The sequence below is a fragment of the Phyllopteryx taeniolatus genome, chromosome 6, assembly GCF_024500385.1.
Source record: "Phyllopteryx taeniolatus isolate TA_2022b chromosome 6, UOR_Ptae_1.2, whole genome shotgun sequence".
Taxonomy (NCBI): domain Eukaryota; kingdom Metazoa; phylum Chordata; class Actinopteri; order Syngnathiformes; family Syngnathidae; genus Phyllopteryx; species Phyllopteryx taeniolatus.
Window position 1 is genome coordinate 7,622,714 of NC_084507.1, and position 16,538 is coordinate 7,639,251.

General features: G+C 40.1%; 1 protein-coding gene across 7 annotated transcripts in view; it reads right to left on the reverse strand.

The window, feature by feature from the left end:
- Positions 1 to 16,538, reverse strand: part of znf407 (zinc finger protein 407) — a 209,409-nt gene that overhangs the window by 42,779 nt on the left and 150,092 nt on the right. The gene's annotated exons all lie outside the window — the stretch shown is intronic.

Genomic DNA, 16,538 nt, shown 5'->3' on the forward strand with positions numbered 1-16,538 from the left:
GCTCAGTTTGGCCCGACGGCCAGCTCTAGGAAGGGTTCTGGTTGTCCCAAACGTCTTCCAATTAAGGATTATGGAGGCCACTGTGCACTTAGGCACCTTAAGTGCAGCAGAATTTTTTTGTAACCTTGGCCAGATCTGTGCCTTGCCACAATTCTGTCTCTGATTTCTTCAGGCAGTTCCTTTGAGCTCATGATTCTCATTTGCTCTGACATGCACTGTGAGGTGTAAGGTCTTATATAGAATGGCCAGCACCCGAGTTAAATGATTGTCACAGCAAAGGGTCTGAATACTTATGGCTGTGTGATATCCTCATATATCTTTATCTTTTTTTAATAAATCTGCAAAAATGTCAACAATAAAAAAAAATTGTCAATATGGGGTGCTGTGTGTACATTAATGAAGAAAAAAATGAACTTAAATGATTTTAGCAAATGGCTGCACTATAACAAAGAGTGAAATATTTAAGGGGGTCTGTATACTTTCAGTACCCACTGTATGTGGAAAGCCAATCATACCACTATAAATTTGCCTCAATCAGGTGCTCCTCGCACGATTTCTGACAGAGGAGTGCAAAGAATAATCAGAAGAGTTGTCCAAGCTTCAAAAAGACCTGGAATTAGCAGGTACTGTTGTCACAAGGAAAACACAGAGTAATGTACTCCGCCGCCATGGTCTGTATGCACGCTCACCACACAAAACTGAAATTGCTGGAAAAAAAAAAGGATGTCAAAGCTCGTTTAAAGTTTGCTGAACAACATTTGGACAAGCCAGTTAAATACTGGGATATCTGGTCTGATGAGAGCAAAATGTAATTATTTGTAGGCCATAATGCACACCATGTTTGGAGGAGAAATGGCACTGCACATCACCCTAAAAACACCATACCAACAGTGAAGTTCAGAGGTGGGAACATGATGGTGTGGGGCTGCTTTTCAGCAAATGCTACTTGTAAACTTCACATTATTGAAGGAAGGATGAATGGGCAAATGTACCGAGACATTCTTGACAAAAATCTGCTGCCATCTACGAGGATGATAAAAATGAAATGTGGGTGGAAATTTCCATCCATCCATTTTCTGAGCCGCTTCTCCTAACTACGGTCGCGGGCGTGCTGGAGCCTATCCCAGCTGTCATCGGGCATGAGGCAGGGTACACCCTGAACTGGTTGCCAGCCAATCGCAGGGCACATACAAACAAATAACCATCCGCACTCACAGTCACACCTACGGGCAATTTAGAGTCTCCAATTAATGCATGTTTTTGGGATGTGGGAGGAAACCGGAGTGCCGGGAGAAAACCCACACAGGCACGGGGAGAACATGCAAACTCCACACTGGCGGGGCCGGGGATTGAACCTGGATCCTCAGAACTGTGAGGCTGATGCTCTAACCAGTCGGCCACCGTGCCGCCGGGTGGAAATTTCAGCAAGATAATAATCCAAAAAATACTGCCAAGGATACTCTCAATTGGTTTCAAAGGGGAAAAAAAATAACCTGCTAAAATGGCCTAGCCAATCACTTGACTTGAATCCAATCGAAAATCTATGGACAGAACTGAAACTCAAGGTCCATAAAAGAAGCCCATGGAACCTTTAAAGACTGAGATTTAAAAGATTTAAAGACTGTTTGTGTGGAGGAATGGGCCAAAATCACACCAGAGCAATGCATGTGACTAGTTTCTCCATACACGAAGCGTCTTGAAACTGTCATTGAAACAAAGGCTTTTGTACAAAGTAATAAATAAATTACTTTTGGCGTGTTCAATACTTTTTCCCTGTGTCATTTCACATTATTACTTAACTTCTGAGCTAATTTGTTCTCCTTTCTTTGTATGTATGGATTACTTGGGTTGTCCCAAACATCTGGTGAAATTTTCAGGTCAATTGCACCTTTGGAAATATATGCAGTGAGAAAAATGGTGACATGTTAAATACTTATTTCAGCCGCTAAATATCCTTGTGAGCCCACACCAAATTTAATACATTCCTATACCACTGATTCTAAAGATAAAAATGCATGCCCAAACAAAGATCTTTACAAGGCTAATTTTAACCTGGTACGTGCTGAGAAGACTAGATTGCCATCTGTCAGTTGAAATCACCGCCAAGGTCACTGTGTATTTTCAGTTTGTGTGTGTGACATAGGATGCTTAATAATAAAAGCACACATGCAACTTAAATAAAATAAAATATCAACAAAGCAACTTCAAGGAAATCCCAGCGCTACAGGCTGCAAATCTGAGATCTGTCAATCATTTTGAGTGGCAGGCAGCTTTTTCTCGAAGAAAAAAAAATAGTAATAATAATTTGGGTTTCCTGATAAGACTCCAGTACAGCGTCTGCCCAAGAAGACAAAATGAAGAAAAAATGAGACACGTTACTGGGGGGCGGGGGGGGGGGGGGCACTTGAGTGCTGTCAATCAACATGACTGGCAGTGGAGAGAGCAATGGTGGGAAATAAATTGATAAATGTACAGAAGAAGGATCTGAGAGAGAGAGAGCAAATGTGAGAGACACCATAAAGTAGGACAGAATGAATAAATATGATAAATATGATAATTGAAATTGGGGCCTGGTTTTGAATTCTGCTATACGCCCAAAGGGATTAGCCCTTCATTCACTGTCATTTTTAGCCCTTATGTCCAACAGACACACACACACACACACACACACACACAGGCACACACGTGTACACACCCGCACACAAGTGCATACACCCGCACACACACACACACGTCTACACACACACACACACACACGTGTACACGCCCGCAAACAAGTGCATACACCCTCACGCACACATGGACACACACAGTGTGATCATGTATAGATACAAAAACATGAATCTACTAAGAAGCTTCAGTTATTGGTGCTTGCTATGAGGATAAAGCAGTAGGTGAAAACTCATAAAGTACAGGTGTTATTTTGTAAATGTACTGCCAAGTAAAACACAGTTTAAGAAAAGTGAGAAGAAGCGGGAGAACTTTGTCCTGTGACGACAGAAGATGTATGGCTTAGGGTAGATAGTAGCAACAGTAAATGATTACCTTTTTACAAACTTGGCCTTTGTAATAAAATGCATACGGGTGAGTATTATCAATTCAGCAGCCTGGTGAAGATTACATTTCTGAAGCCACAGAAAGGCTGATCACTATCTACAGAGGGACCTGAATCTGTATTCCTCACTGTGAGTCCAGGAGGGTGAGTCTCAGACTTGCTTGTATGTGTGTGGGTAAGGGAAAGGGTGTGCTTGTGTGTTTCACTGAGAGAGACATCCGTTAAGGCCTCTTATGCCTGCAGGCCCAGGATTGGCAGAACTAAGATCTATTTTCCAGGAACCAATGCAATAGAGTGACATGTGAGACTCAATGTGCACATAAAATCTCCAATATGCACAAACACACTTAGTCCTTGGGCAATATCCTGTAAGATTGGAAATGAAATCCTGTGCGTGCTTTTGTATCGCTACAATATATTTGTATTGCAGACCAAGAATCTCTATTAGGTGTCTCACTCTGGGGAAACACACAGACATCTTCGCACATTCCAACATCACACTTCATAGCAGTCAAACAGAGCAGATAAAACACAGAGGCAACAGAGACATTGGAGGACATAAGACAGACATAAGGATGTACCGGCAAGTTAGCTGCCACTGCCCAATAGATAAACAGGAAATTATGAAGCTGTAGTATATACCATGAAACCTTTAAGGTCTTTTAGGACGCCATTGTACCACAGATATTTTTTTGTATTTCAAACCATGAAATAACAAGGAATATCAGATATAATCATCAAAACACCTTTAAGTATATGTTTAAGTAAACTTTTGAAATATTCTCAGTGGGCCATACATCTGGAAAAAAAAGTTAGCCACTGTAACATGTACAGTATTTCTCAAAGTGCGGTATTCAGGCTCCCTCTAGGGGTATGTGAAAGAATCACTAAATTAAATGTTCTAATATTTTTATCCATCCATCCATTTTCTGTACCGCTTATCCTAGGTCGCGGGCGTGCCTATCCCAGCTATCTCTGGGCGAGAGGCGGCGTACACCCTGAACTGGTCTCCAGCCAATCGCAGGGCAATTATAAACAAACATTCACACTCACATTCACACCTACAGGCAATTTAGAGTCTTCAATTTTATTATTATATTAATTGCTCTGTTGGCCAATTCGCTGCACATTTCTTCTGATCATTTTTATCATTTTTTGATTGCCTCGGAGTCACTGATGGTGTAGTGGTACACTCGCCTGACTTTGGTGCAGGCAGCGTGGGTTCAGTTCCCAGTCATTGACGTTGTGAATGTGAGTGCAAATGGTTGTCCGTGTCTATATGTGCCCTGCAACTGACTGGCGACCAGTTCAGGGTGTAGTCCGCCTTTCGCCCGAAGTCAGCTGGGATAGGCTCCAGCGTCCCGCGACCCTAACTAGGATAAGCGGTGTTGAAAATGGATGGATGGATGGATGGATGATTGCCTCGCTCAAGCTATCACCAGAGAGCACTTTCTTATTTTTTTGGTTAGTCTAATAAAGAGCAAAAAACCCAACAACAACAACAAAGCCTACGTTCGCACTTTAGCTAAATTTTTTGTCATTTTTTTTTCTCTTGATGTGATGATGAATATAGATAGTGATTTCCGACTATCATGGGCATTGTGCGGGGTTAGTTCACTTCTGGGCTACACCCAGGATAGATTCCTCGTCACACATCCACATGGGCTCACTATGTAGACCTAGCAAACTGTGGGGTGTCATTTTATACGAGCCTATTCATCCCATATCACAGAAAAAATAAATAAAAAATACGCACTGAGGTCTCATTAAGATGTTACCCGTTTCTTCATCCTCCTTGTTCATCCCCCCCCGCCCTTTTTTATTTTTTTTTCCCAAAGGTGTCAAAAGAGATTTCATGGCCTGTGTGAAAATGTGAATTTGCCACACCCCTTTTGAGTGCTAATTTACCCTTTTAGATTTAAACTCTGTGAGTGGCTTCCCTTGCCCTTTAATTAGGCTGTGGGGAGTCGACACGAACACTAAACACACAGACTTGGAGATGTGCACACTTTCTCTTTGTAACACATGGACACACTAATACATGCGGATGCTCGCTCTCTCTCTCTCACACACACACACACACATACATACAAACACTTTGTACAGTATTAATTCACATACAAATTCAAAAGCTGATCTCTGCGGGCCTCTTTCACACTCTGGCTCCCCTCAACTTCAGCTGTCATCATGACACGACCAAGAGAACTGTAGCAAAAAATTATATAACCCAGAGAGGACAGAAACAGGTCCTGTTGGTCAAGGCATTCAGTTCTGAACTTTTTTTCTTCTCAAATTTAAAATCTGCAATAAGACGCATCCAATTTTGCCAGAGAGGCCCAAGAGGCAGCAGGAGATAGATGTTTGCATTTGTAGTTTAGGAACTTCGGTGCCTATCTATTTGCTAATGAGAGGTTTGCGATATGTGCCCTCATAAAACCTAAATAAAAGTGGTTGAAAAAACATTTGCAATAGATTAGGTTGAGCGCTCCCTGATGTTACAGAGGCACTTGAATTACATCCATCAGTTTCATCATGAAATCAATGTTTCAGGCACAGCACAGATTTATGTTGACATTAAACTTACTCTACAGATGGAAGCAGACCATAAAATCTAATCTCTAAAGAAATTGACTAAACTCTTTTGATACCGCTTATACTGTAAAAGACTATTTTCTGTATAAAACAGGAATAAACAAACCAGAGAGCCACATCAATTAGACAATTGAATTTTATATCTAGATCACCGCTCATTTCAGTAATTCCTCATCACATATATGTATATATGTTAAAGAAAACACGCAACACTGTTAACACTGAAATTAACCTTTGCCCTTTTATTTTTCACTCCAAACAGAAACTGGCCACTAAAAAGGGAACTACAATAACAGCAGTGGCAGTAGCGACTTGTTATGTTGGAAATAAGAGGGCACTTAATTGGGATCTGATAGTCTAATAGGCAGGACCTCTGATTACAAACTGCACATTGCCTTAAAATAGCCCACTGATGAGCAGCCAGGGGATTCAATTATGGTGGGGGAGAAAAAAGGGTCCTTAATAGCCCACTGTATCAGAAAACATGGGACTCGGCTTTAGCAAAAACGCTGATAATTGGTTGTTTAGTTGGGAAAGTAGAGCCTTTTGGTAATTAGTGAGGCTTCCGCTGTGTCTGGAGAGTCACCAAACAAACAACGAAAGGCAAATGAAGAAGACAAGGGTGCTTGGTACAGTAAAAGGGGGCAAAGGTCAAATCAGAGTTCACAAAAAGAGCACTCGAGCCAAAGACGCTGTAGATAAGGGAAGACATTGATATAAGGGGTTGTGTTGGCTCAGTATTGATCAAGATTTGGCAAAGGAGGCTGAAACTGAATAGCAGCAGTCTTGACTTGTTTCAATCGTCTGCTCCCCAATAGTTTTAAGTCAATTTTTTTCTTATTTGCTCAATATCCCCCCGCCAACCCGTCTGCACATCCCTCTTGTCTTAGAAAACTTAGCTGTACCTGTGTAAGTAGTGTGTGTCTGAATTGAGGGAGAAGGTGGGTTGAATAATGGATTAGGAGTCACAGGAGAAGGCGGCCTGTCTGTCTGGTCCTATTCACGATCCCATACCGGAGGAACAGTGCTGCCTTCAAGTATTCCCTCCATACATCACTCACAGGAGAGGACCCGCTGTATGTGTTTGACTGTTTCAGCTTATGTACAATAGACAAATATTAAATCGCACACACTGGTCCTTATAGTATTCCTTCAGGCAAAAAAGTGACACAGTCAGTGGGCTGAAAAAGCTGTGATGCTGTATGTTGCCAAATCCAAGTATGGAGGCCAGATAATATTAAGTTTGGTTTCGTTCATTAGATAGATGTGGGTATTACATGCACATGAATGATTTAAGCATGAGGACTCTCTAGAGCGGTCTGAAAAAGTATGTGAACCCTTTGTCTTGATGTTCATCAGTGCACGGTTAGACAAATTCTAAAAAATATCTAGAAAGTTTAGCACTGTTGCTTCTTTTCCATAGGAGTGGCCGTCCTGTAAAGATGACTGCAAGAACACTGCAAAATGCTCAAAAAGGTAAAAAAAAAGAACCCAAGAGTGTCATCTGAAGACTAACAGAAATCACTGTCACGTCAACATCTCTGTTGACAAATCTAACATTTGTAAAACATAAAATATGGGGTAGGCACGGTGGACGACTGGTTAGCGCCTCTGCCTCACAGTTCTGAGGACCGGGGTTCAATCCCCCGGCCCCGCCTGTGTGGAGTTTGCATATTCTCCCCGTGCCTGCGTGGGTTTTCTCCGGGTACTCCAGTTTCCTCCCACATCCCAAAAACATGCATGGTAGGTTAATTGAAGACTCTAAATTGCCCATAGGTGTGAATGTGAGTGCAAATGGTTGTTTGTTTATATGTGCCCTGCGATTGGCTGGCAACCAGCTCAGGGTGTACCCCGCCTCCTGCCTGTTGATAGCTGGGATAGGGTCCAGCACTTCCGCGACCCTTGTGAGGATAAGGAGTTCAGAAAATGGATGGATGGATAAATATGGGGTTCATGGGAGAACACCAAGGAGGAAGCTTTGCTGCACGTTAGAAGTTTGCTAATATATATATATATAAAAATATTCGTTGGACAGATGAAAACAACGTTGAATTGTTTAGGAGGAAGACATAACGCCATGTGTAGAGGAAAAATGGCAGAGCACACCAATATCAAAACCTTATTCCAACTGTGAAGCATGAAGAGCATGAACATTACGGTATGAGCATGCTTTGCTTCCTCAGAGCCTGGACAGTTTGCTGTCATCAATGGAAAAATTAATACACAAGTTTATAAAGATATTTTGCAGAAGAACTTGATGACATCTGTCCAACAGTTGAAGCTCAAAAGAGGATGGGTGTTCCGACTGGACAATGATCCAAATCACAGAAGCAAATCAACAAACAGAATGGCTTCATAAGAAGAAAATAGGTTTTCTGGAGTGGCCCAGGTCAAGTCCTGACCTCAACCCAATTGAGATGCTGTAGCATGACCTGAAGAGAGCTATTCACATCAGATAGCCAAGGAATCTTGCTCAACTACAACAGTTTTGTGAAGAGGAATGGTCCCAAATTCTTCCTGATCGTTGTGCACATCTTATCTGAAACTACAGGAAACGTGTGGTTGAGGTTATTGCAGCAGAAGGAGGGTCAACCAGTTATTAAATCCAAGGGTTCACTTACTTTTTCCTCCCTGTCACGTTAATGTTTGCATGTTATGTTCTATAGAAGTATGAAAACATATAATTGTTTGTGTAGTATTAGTTTAAGCAGAATCTGTTTATTTTTGTGATTTAGATTCGTGCTGCAGCTATCGAATATTCTAGTGTACGAGTATCCTAATCAAACTTATCGAATAATCGAGTATTCGGATAAATTAGATTTTTGCTTGGTTAAAGGCCAATTAAGAATACACAAGAAAAAATAAGCCATTTCACATAAAAATGAACGACTAATTGTTTTTCTTTTTTCGATTATCGACTCTTTTATTTCTTAAATTCAGATTGAGCAACAAACTGTATTTTCATGTCTAGAAATATTTTCAGTGAAGCAAGAAAACAAATAAATTTCAGTTTAAACGATATTTTTTCTTCTTAGCATTTCTTGTAAGTATAAAAAAAACATATGGCATTCATTAAAAAAGGCATAAGGAGCCTGTTGTGCAACTTCACTTGAGCAGCTAGCACATTTTAGGATGTGACATCATAATGCAATAGATTCGTGATTGTGTGTTCATTAGCTCAGATCAGACGAACTAAACAAAAATGAAGATGAAATGAAGACGCCACGATAGCAAACACAAATATTACCTTAATAAATTTTTTCACAAACATACCACTTTTTTCACCTACATTATTTGACTCATAATGTAGCCACTTGCAGATATGGTGTAAGTACACTGGCCATAATATACAACTAGTGTCCACGACTATAACATGACCTACACGCCCTAGTTCAAAGTTCAATTCACCGTTCCAGAAATGAACTACTTTAGTCCATACTTCAAAAATTTTAACTAAATTCACTACTCCAAAAATGAACTAGTTCATAATTCTTTTTTTTTCTTTTTTTCCCCTCAATATGTTCTCATATGCATGTTCTCCCCGTGCCTGCGTGGGTTTTCTCCGGGCACTCTGGTTTCCTTCCACATCCCAAAAACATGCATGGTAGGTTGACTCTAAATTGCCCGTAGGTGTGAATGTGAGTGCGAATTGTTGTTTGTTTCTATGTGCCCTGCGAGTGACTGGCAACCAGTTCAGGGTGTACCCTGCCTCCTGCCTGAAGTTAGCTGGGATAGGCTCCAGCATTTGAGGAAAAGTGGTTCAGAAAATGGATCATGGATGTTGCTGACAGGCTATTCCCCTTAAAATACTGGCATTTCCTTTTCTCGTTGGCACCCATTCAGTGTACACTAGTAGCCAGTTGCAGCTTTCATCCTACAATCTCAAACACATGCGCATAAGCGTGTTGGTTGAATGGTCTTTTTTAATAGGAGGAATTACAACAAAAACAGGACTTTTGTCCTTAATGTGCAAAAATTTAAAACATGAAACACAGTATGACAGGAACGATGGTGAAAGGACATTGATACCTTTGCAATCCTTGCAGCTGTGGCTGACTATATTGACAAAATATTTTATCTATTCTTATATTACAAAACAAAATAAATTCAATATCCTGACAGTGTGTACACACTTTTAACCAAAGCATTCCGATAATAAATAATAATTTTCTTAGTAGGCCAAACTATTTTTACAATTATGACCACCAAAGCACATATTCACTCCCATTTACACAGTGTCCCTGAACGCACCTCGCATTCACACACAGCTGTGACGTGTTATTAGTATTTCCACATAGTTTCCAGGCAGGACACGCCCCGCTGTGCCATGACTGGCTACTGGCGATTAGGGCAGGCTACGCAGATGTAACGAGATGACCATCCCAAACGTATCACATTTGTATGAAATAAAAACAAATAAGTTTGTTGTGGCTAGGTTTAGGGCTACGGTTGGGGTTTAAGGCAGTTTAGGAAGGGTTAAGGTTGGGATTAGGGAGAGTTAGGAAAACATATTAAACGGCGCCACACTTAAGTCACATACTTCTATTTCCCGTCTGGAAGCAGTGGCAGCAGATGTACTTATGTTTCATCAGTATATACGAGTGTTAATACTTTCATACTTTAATACTAATTGTACAAATATTGCTGGTGTCTATTTATTATTTACCAACATCTTAAATATATTTTACTGTGTTAAGATAGAAATCTTCTTTTAATCCTTCCTAAGTGCATACATTATCTTTATTATCATTCCACGTGTGTATATGTGTGAATACTGATGCTGTGACAATTACAAAAATATATTTCCCTATGAACCTCCTTCCACTACCTCTTTTGGCTGCACAGAATGCTAGTCTTTATAATAGGTTAGGTTAGATTAAGTAACTTTACTTGTGCCTCATGATAGATTTGGTTGAGGGAGTTCTTGTTTTCAAGCATTAGGTTGCTCAACCCAGTAATCAGGCTGTAAGATGAAACAGACTCAATGAAAAAGCGGTAGAACATGTTAGCAGTTTGTCGAAGCAAAATCATCAGACTTTTGAGTATACTGTAATTAAAACACGACCCTACAAGACTATGGTATTATGTGACCTTGTTTACCATCTTAATTGACACATGAATAAATGACTTTTGGAATTCGTTAGTAATTACATCCCTTCGCTTGTATGTTTTTGTATGTTCGTTTCATTGTTTTTATGAGTGCGGGGGAAACATAATACATGATATTCTATCTGTTCACTTTTTCAAATATGTGCTATGGTTCCAATTGTTTCCTGCCTTGTAGAGGAATCCACTCTTTTTGTTTTTGTGATCAGATGATCTTAATCACACGGTGGCCGATTGGTTAGAGCGTCAGCCTCACAGTTCTGAGGACCCGGGTTCAATCCCCGGCCCCGCCTGTGTGGAGTTTGCATGTTCTCCCCGTGCCTGTGTGGGTTTTCTCCGGGAACTCCGGTTTCCTCCCACATCCCAAAAACATGCATGAATTGGAGACTCTAAATTGCCCGTAGGCATGACTGTGAGTGCGAATGGTTGTTTGTTCCTATGTGCCCTGCGATTGGCTGGCAACCATTTCAGGGTGTACCCCGCCTCCTGCCCGATGACAGCTGGGATAGGCTCCCGCACGCCCGCGACCCTAGTGAGGAGAAGCGGCTCAGAAAATGGATGGATGGATGATCTTAATCAACGATTAGTTCTGTATTCTACCCGTATCTGTCTAAGGGGGTCTGTAATATACAAAACATTAACATTTTGGTCAATAAGAACAATGAAAAAAAAACACTTAATCAAAGCAAAAAACAATGTTTAATCTGGAACACTGAAGCAATGGACTCGACAAAGCTTGTGTCATGAGACATGTTGGGGGCTACTGAAATCAACAGGTGACCTAATAAAAGGGCGGTTTTCCCCTGTGGTGTAGTGTTTCACCGTGTCCATTGATTGAAGTCATTGGCGGCATGTATAATCAAAGACTAAAAGCTCAGTTTTGATTTTTTTTTTAACTTTTTTTTTTTTTTTACAATAAAAGACCACTTTGAATAAGTTGCTTGATTACAATTACAACACATAGACATTCAGCGTAAAGTTCAACTACAGTATGTACAATGTTTGTGATTTTATGGCCCAATAGCATACCATGGGGAGAGGAGGCATGACGAGAGGAGTATGTACTATTACTTTAGAATAATATGACCCTAGTAAAAGTACAAAGTAGACCTCCAAATAAATACCTAAAAAAAAAACTACTCGAGTATGAGTAACTGCACTATTACTTTTATTCCATTATTTCTTAATCAGTGCGTGAACTTTAAATAGAAGTAAAAAGTAGTCTTCCTAATAAATACTTTAAAAACTACTTGAGTACCGAGTAACTGCACTGTAACTTCTATTTCATTATATCTTAATCAGTGCATGAACATGCAAATTTGAATATTACTTAAGGGTTAAAAATATGGTCAGTGGTCAGAGGTCCTCAATAGGCAAATAGAAGCTTCTAATTTAACCTGCATAACTTTTTGGGGATTTGTGGTATCTGGCTTTCTGGAAGCTTCTTTGGTCATTATGGTGATAAACACTTTACGGTTTGTAACTCCTCAAACGTGAAAAACATACCGAGAAAATTGTTTATTAACCAGCAGAATTGCATTTTTTATAAATTTTTTTGCTTAAAAAAAATAATTCTGCTGCTTTGAAACTGGAGTGTCAACAACATTACTTTAACTAATACAATAAATAATAAATGTTGTGGTCAGAGGTGTATTCAATTTAATATGAGTACATATTCTCTGCGTATTGTTATAATATTTATTCAATGAGAAGGTTGCACTGAATATTACGCATAAATTGATTTTAGTTATGGGTCATTAAATAACAGTAAACGAGGAATTTTAATCTAAACTGGTTTGACAATACTGGTGGGATAATGACTCATATTTGCTCTAACATTCAAATCAACATCAATGATAAATAACCAACAATAATTACTAACTCAACTCAAACCCAGGTGGACTTGATATTCTTCGATAAAGTAGACCATATAATTTCAAAATTATATTGTTGGATTAGCAAATTGGGGGAAGATGGAATAGGATGGGTTTTTGCAGCGGCTATGCCTTCCTTGGATATTATTTTTGTTTTTAACTTATTACTACCAATGATTAGTATATACTACTATGTACTACTCGAGTACTGAGTCACTGCTGTGTCACTTCATTTCATTATACAGTATCTTAATTACTGCGTGAACGTCAAATACATAAAGGCATATCGTGGTAATGTGAAAATTTTAAATATTCCTCCATTAATATAATTTTTGCTAAAGCAATACAAAATGTTGTGGACAGAAGTGCAGTCATTTTAATAAGAGTACACTGTGTGTGTTCATATTGTAATATTTATTTCATGAGAATGTTGCACTGTATATTACACATAAGTTGATTTTAGTTTCGGCTTTATTATTGTAATTTCTCGGGTATAATGCGCACCCATGTTTAATACGCACCCCCAAAGTTGACCTCAAAATTCTGGAAAACCCTTCTACCTATGTATAATGCATTTTTACAATGCATAATTTTGCTTCCACCCATATGATCAAAACAAGTATTATCTGTATTTTATTAGTTTTTTCAAATAATTATTCTGAAGTTAAGCACTTTCTTTTTATTTACTTGTTCTTATTTTGAAATTCACAGCCCTATTTTATTTAGTAAATGAGAAAACACACAGTTGTGCTCATATGTTTGATTTGAGGCAGAATTTGTAAGATGGGTACATTTTTTTGAAAGAAAAAATTAAGGGCCAGGCGAAACACATTTAATTTTATTTTAATGGGATTCAAATTAAACTGTCAAACGTTTCAGAAAAGCAAAGCAAAGCTAATGTATTTATATAGCGCATTTCATACACAAGGTAACTCAATGTGCTTTCCATGATTAAAAGCATTTAAAAACAAAGAAAAAAACAGCTTGTAAACATTTAAAACAAAGAGAAAAAAAAATAAAATAAATAAAAATACAATTAAAACAGCATACAGTGTAGGAAATATAATTTAAAAGTGGAAATGCTCTAAAAAGCATGGGAAAAAGAAGAGTTTTTAACCTGGGCTTAAAAACATGCACACTTGGGGCTGATGTCACTTCTGTTGGCAACTTATTCCATTTGTGTGCAGCATAATAGCTAAATGCTGCTTCACCATGTTTGCTTTGGACTATTTGACCTGAGTCTGTCGATCTCAGAGCCCTACTGGGTTTATATTCAATTAGCACTTAACCCGTTTAGTGATTTATAGACCAGTAGCAGAACTTTAAAATCTGTTATAAAGCTGACTGGAAGCCAGTGTAAAGACTTTAGAATTGGAGTAATATGCTCTGACCTCTTTGTTCTGGTCAGAACCCGAGCCGCAGCATTCTGAATGAGCTGTAGCTGTTTATTGCTCTTTTTAGGTTGTCCAGTCAGAAGACCATTACAATAGTCAAGTCTACTTCAGATAAAAGCATGGATGAGCTTCTCCTGGTCTGCTTGACACATGGAAGCCGTCACTCTGGATATGTTCTTCAGATGGTAGAAGGCAGTTTTAGTAATTGATTTGATATGACTGTTGAAAATCAGGTCGGAATCTATCAGAACATGAAGGTTTTGGACTTGGTCTTTGTTTTTTAAAGAGAGTCACTCCAAGTATTTACTAACAGAAATTCTCTTTGCTTTATTGCCAAAAACAATTATCTCAGTTTTGTTGTGGTTTGATTGAAGACAATTTTGGCTCATCCAGATATTTATCTGTTTTAGACAGTGACACAACACCTCAATTGGACTGTAGTCATCTGGAGAGGAGACACTGCTAGATATAACTGTGTGTCATCTGCATAGCTAGGAAAGTCAAGATTAAAGTTCTGAAGAATTTGACCCAAGGGTAGCATATACAGGCTGAACAGGAGGGGTCCAAGAACTGACCCTTAAGGGACCTCATAGGTCATTGCCATTCGTTGAGATTGAGCACCTCCAATGGTTACAAAATAACTCCTTTTCTCCAAGTAGGACCTGAATCATTTCAGGACTGTTCCTTAAAAGCATTATCATTAAACAAAACATAAACATAAAGAAATTAATGATGGCTGTTGTTCAGTATTTCCATCCATGCATCTATTTTCTTTACCGCTCATCCTCACTCGGGTGGCGGGCGTGCTGGAGCCTACATCAGTCGTATTCAAAAAACAATATTTCACAAATTCTGCCAGGGTATGTAAACTTATGAGCACAACTATACACCTTTTTCATAACCTCTGGGTGGCGGTGGGATGTTAGAATGAAAGTGTACACCTTTCTCATAACCTCTCGGTGGCGGTGGCAAATTGGAATGAAAGTGCAGAGCTTTTTCATATCCTCTCGATGGCGGCATACATTTATAAAATGTGAAAGTTTCTAATTTTCCCCTATACCTATGTATAATGCACACTATTGACTTGCATGACCCCCAACCCCTCCTCCCACCAATACCTCTCCCAAACATCTGCCCGGGCATGTTCTAGGGGTGATCTCGCATGACCCTTGCCCTAATTATACCACGTGACCTCATGTCAACCTGTCTGACCTCGCATGAAACTTTGAAGCACCAGACTTAATACCGCGTGACACTTTTATAACCCTTCAGAATCAGAATCATCTTTATTTGCCAAGTATGTCCAAAACACACAAGGAATTTGTCTCCGGTAGTTGGAGCCGCTCTAGTACAACAGACAGTCAATTTACAGAACACTTTGGAGACATAAAGACATTGACAAAAAACAACAACAAACAACAATTGTGCAAAAAGATGCAGAGTCCTCAGTTCGAATGGCTAATATCGCAATAGTCCGGTGCAATGACCATTGTGCAAAGGGCACTGAGACTTCAAGGAGTGTATGCGGTTTAAAGTGACGAGTACTGCGATAATCTGGGACAATGGTTGTGCAAATGTTACAGATACTCCTCAATCAGTGTGCAAATGGAGCAGATGCTACTCTGGCATGAGTGGCCACTATATGCAAATAGTGCAGCACGGCGAGACAACTACAGTGAGTGCACGAGTAATACATAATACAGAAATGTGACAACGAACTCAAGTCAAAAAATTGCCAGCTTGTTGTAATGGAATTGTAAGTTAGCTGTTCAAGAAGTTGATTGCAAGAGGGAAGAAGCTGTTGGAATGTCTACTAGTTCTAGTTTGCATTGATCGGTAGCGCCTACCTGAGGGAAGGAGCTGGAAGAGCTGGTGACCAGGGTGGGGAGGGTCCGAGAGGATTTTGCACGCCCTTGTCTTAGTTCTGGCAGCGTGCAAGTCCTCAAGGGTGGGTAGGGGGGTACCGACAATCCTTTCAGCAGTTTTGATTGTCCGTTGCAGTCGGAGTTTGTCCTTTTTTGTGGCAGCACCAAACCAGACTGTGATGGAAGAACACAGGACTGATTCGATGACCGCTGTGTAGAACTGTCTCAGCAGCTCCGGTGGCAGGCCATGCTTTCTCAGAAGCCACAGGAAGTACATCCTCTGCTGGGCCTTTTTGAGGACGGAGTTGATGTTGGTCGCCCACTTCAGGTCCTGGGAGATTGTAATTCCCAGGAACTTGAAGGTCTCGACGGTTGACACAAGGCAGCTGGACAGCGTGAGGGGCAGCTGTGGCGAAGGATGCCTCCTGAAGTCCACGATCATCTCTACAGTCTTGAGCGTGTTCAGCTCCAGGTTGTGTCGGCCGCACCACAGCTCCAGCCGCTCCGCTTCCTGTCGATATGCAGACTCGTCACCGTCCTTGATGAGGCCGATGACAGTGGTGTCATCTGCAAACTTCAGGAGTTTGACAGTCGGGTTCGCTGAGGTGCAGTCGTTCGTGTAGAGAGAAAGAGCAGCGGAGAGAGGACACAA